Source organism: Nematolebias whitei, chromosome 17 (genome assembly GCF_014905685.2).
Source record: "Nematolebias whitei isolate Nwh7 chromosome 17, NemWhi1, whole genome shotgun sequence".
Taxonomy (NCBI): domain Eukaryota; kingdom Metazoa; phylum Chordata; class Actinopteri; order Cyprinodontiformes; family Rivulidae; genus Nematolebias; species Nematolebias whitei.
This window is the reverse complement of record NC_056514.1, coordinates 34,129,551-34,133,216: the sequence shown is the minus strand read 5'-3', so window position 1 is coordinate 34,133,216 and position 3,666 is coordinate 34,129,551.

The following is a 3,666-nucleotide window of genomic DNA, read 5'->3' as shown; positions in this document are numbered from 1 at the left end:
GTGTCTTTTTTAGTGCAGGACTAAACAGCACTAACATAAAAGTAAATAAATAAAAGGTGAAACTCAGTCCTACATTTCCTTTGGAGTTTCCATTTTAGTGCTTTTAAAGCAACTTTTGTTGTTTTAAACTAATGAAGGATCTATAGGAATAAAGACAGAAAAATGAGTTTGAGGAATCAATTATTTTGATAAGGATGTGTTTTGATTTATTTTAGCTAACCATCATAATAAATCACTAAAACAAAACACATATTTATGACTGTGTGATGAAACATAAAGTATTTTTTTATGATCTGTTGTCATGAAACGACAGACATCCAGTAATAAAGAAGAGTTTTAAAAAAAGATGTGATCATTTTTATTTTTATGTATTTAGAATTGTTGGTCTTGTCAAACTTGTTAGTCTATCTTTCCACGGGGCTTTAGACATCAAAAGCTGCTTTGGTTTTTTTTTGCATCTGAAACAAAAAATTGTAAGAAAAAGAGCTTAGAAAGTCAAAATGGTAATTTCTGACCATTTTCAGGGCGGGGCCTTCTTGCAGTGTATTTTTTATTAAATAGACATTTTGATAAATGTCATGAAATTATGTAAAATTGTGGAATTTTAAGCTAAGAAGGATTATATATTTTCTGTCGTGAATTACCAGTAATGTTTAAATTATCTGTTTTTTTATGTATATATCCAAATAAACATTTAAAATAATTTCTAGGTGATTAATACTGTGTTGTTGATTTAGTGAAGTTTTTTTTTTTTTACAAATGTGGGGGAAATGATTGGTTTTCAGTCCTCTGAAATGATGTGTGTCTAAAACATTGCAAACTAAATACAGAAACATTAAATTATTAAATTTCCTTGTTATTTGTTTTTAACATGTTCAAAAACTGAGCTGTAATTTTTATGATTGTATGATTGTCTATTGTTGTCTGTACCTCATCTGTGTTCTTTGTTTAAAACAAGTCTCTCTTGTAAATAAGTCTTTGTGGCTCAATTAGACTAACTTTTATAAATAAAGGTTGAATGAATAATTAATCTAATGTGTTTAATTTGTTGATAAATATTGGTAACTTTAATTCTTATTTGTTTTTTTTTAGAAATAATTAACTTAAAATGCTTTAAATGTTGTATGATGTTTTCCAGATGACAGCAACAGTAATTAGAGAGACAGGTAGGAATGTATTTGGGTGTCATCTGGACAGAGAATGGATGATAAGTAAACCTGGTGGTGGAATAATAAAGTGCAGAATGCTGTTCAAAGAAATATGACAGTGAGAGGACTGAAGAGAGGAGACAGGAATAGCAAAGCAGAAGACGTATGACGAGTTGTTTGCGAGACTGGACACTAAATTAGGTTAGAAAGACTTACCAAGAGAGAGGGATCAGGCTGGAAAGGATGTGCAGCAGGTTAGGCTTGTGAAAGATAGAAATGATAATGTTCTAACACGTTACAAGTGAGGAGAACGTGACAGGAAGATGGGAGGAGTACTTTGAGGAGCTATGAAATAAATGGAAGAGTAAGAAGAGTAGGTCATAGAAACTGTGGACCAGGAAGTGGGAAAGATTAGTGAGGGTGAACACTGGAAAGCTCTGAAAAGAATGAAGAAGGGGACGGCAGTAGGGCCTGATGACATACAATGGAAGTTTGGAAATGTCTAGGAGAGATGCCAGTGAGGTTTTTGACCCAAATATTCAGTGGTATATTTGAGGGTGAGAAAATGCCTGAGGAATGGAGAAGAACTGTGCTGGTGCCCATTTTTAAGAACAAGGGTGATGTACAGAGTTGTAGCAACTACAGGTGAATAATGAGTCACACGATGAAGATCTGGGAGAGAGTTGCGGAAGCTAGATTTAGAAGAGAGGTGTCAATTTGTGAGCAGCAGTATGGTTTCATGCCAAGAAAGAGCACCACATATGCCATCTTTGCTTTGATGATGCTAATGAAGGAGGGTCAGAAAGAACTTTATTGTGGCTTTGTGGATTTAAAAAAGCATAGGACAGGGTGCCGAGGGAGGAGGTGTGGTATTGCATGATGCAATACCACACTATCAAAGTTTTCTCCAACTCATCCTTTGTGCTACACCAATTGATAAGAGGTGCTTTTTTTGTCTGCCTTAGGCTAAACTTCTCAGGCTTTATTGTATGTGTTTTGACGTGCATTGACATTTTTGCACACTCATCCTCTGTACCTCGCAGGCAAATCATGCAAAACAGACCATTAAGAGAAGCGCTCTCTTTTGTATACATATACGTCCCTTCTTGTTTGTTCTGGTGATGGACTGACGTACAGATGAGGTCAGGCAGGAATCCCTGTGGACTATGATGTTTGCAGATGACATTGTGATCTGTGGTGAAAACAGGGAACAGGCTGAAGAGAACTCGGAGAGGTGGAGGTATGCACTTTAAAGAAGAGGAATGCAAGTCAGCAGTAGTAAGACAGAGTACGTGTGTGAATGAGAGGGAGGCGGGTGGAACAGTGAGGTTACAAGGAGCAGAGGTCACAAAGTTTCAAGACTTCAAGTACATGGGGTTCACTGTCCAAGAAAATGGGGAATGTGGTAAAGAGGTGAAAAGGAGAGTCCAGACAGGATGGAGTGCATGGACAAAAGTTTCAGGAGTGATTTGTGACAAAGGGTGTCAACAAAGGTCTAAGGAAAAGTTTACAAGACAGTGGTGAGACCAGCTGTATGGTCTGGAGATATAGACATTGACAAAATGACAGGAGAAAGAACTGGAAGTTCTCTCATAACAGATGCTTTTATTGGGTGTGTTTTGACATGCATTGACATTTTTGCACACTCATCCTCTGTACCTCGCAGGCGAATCACGCAAAACAGATCATTAAGAGAAGCGTTCTCTCTGTTATACGTAAGAGTGACAGAGAAGTATGTTAGACTGGTATATGACATGTATGAAGACAGCAGGACAGTGGTGAGATGTGCTGTAGGAGTGACAGATAGCTTCAAGGTGGAGGTGAGAGTGCATCAAGGATCAGCTCTGACCCCTTCTTGTTTGCTCTGGTGATGAACCGACTAACAGATGAGATCAGGCAGGAATCCTCGTGGACTATGACGTTTGCAGATGACATTGTGATCTGTGGTGAGAACAGGGAACAGGCTGAAAAGAACTTGGAGAGGTGGAGGTATGCACTTTAAAGAAGAGGAATGAAAGTCAGCCATAGTAAAGCCCCCAGTATACTCCCGTGTACGTCCATACGCGAAGGTACAAGCATACCCCCCAGGGCATTTCTGTGCAAAGCTCAATTTTTACGACCGCATACGCGGTGTCGCACAATAAACTGCCCAGCGACGAACTGTTTTGTATGAGACACCAATGTATTAAATTCCCCTTCTTCATCCCTGATCTGGCCTTTTCTTTAGTTTTTTTTTTTTTTGCCAAGAGGCAGTGATCTCTTCTTCCTCCGTTGATGCCATGACTGAAATTGTGAGAAATAAAATAATTTGTCACAAAACTAAACTCAAGTCCAGCATGGCTGCGGGAGGGTCTGGAGATTTTCTAGTGGGCTGGTCTGATGTGTGGGCTGCAGAGCCAGCGCTCCCTGTTTTTTTTTTTTTTTAAATAGAACTTTTTATTAACAACATATAAACACAGAACACCGCTGATGCTGCCAGCGCTCTTTTTTTTTTTTTGACCTGTCAATCAATCCAGTA